We start from the raw sequence: 488 nt of genomic DNA on the forward strand, positions 1-488 counted from the left end.
TATATATATATATATATAGCCTACGCCATGTACTTTTTTATTCCTTCCCTCTCCACTCAAAAACACCCATCCACTAATTTCTACTTTTTATAGTTCTAACCACAGCAATGTTTGGAGTTGACAAGACTGCACATAAAATTAGGCTGGCGAAGGTTCAGTCAAGCTAATGCAAATTGAGGTGAAGATTAAGTGTTAAAAATGTGTTGTCTGAGCTATGACTCACATCATGAAATACAGAGACAAGAGTAAAGGTCTGGAGGGATATAACAGAGAGAAATGTTTCTAATTCGTTTCAAAATCTGACTTAGCCAAAGCTGTATCCCACACATACAAGGAAACACACAAAATGTGTATTGTTAGCAAGGTTTGTTCTGTTAAAAAAAATTTAAATACAAAAGAAAGTCCAATGGTCAAAATTGTTATCCAAAAATTCATTTTAGCGATACTAAGATAGGAAGTCTTGTTTGAATGTTTATAACAATAGTCAT

The sequence above is a fragment of the Morone saxatilis genome, unplaced genomic scaffold (assembly GCF_004916995.1).
Source record: "Morone saxatilis isolate NCDOM2014 unplaced genomic scaffold, NCSU_SB_2.0 Contig5, whole genome shotgun sequence".
NCBI classification, from domain to species: Eukaryota; Metazoa; Chordata; class Actinopteri; family Moronidae; genus Morone; species Morone saxatilis.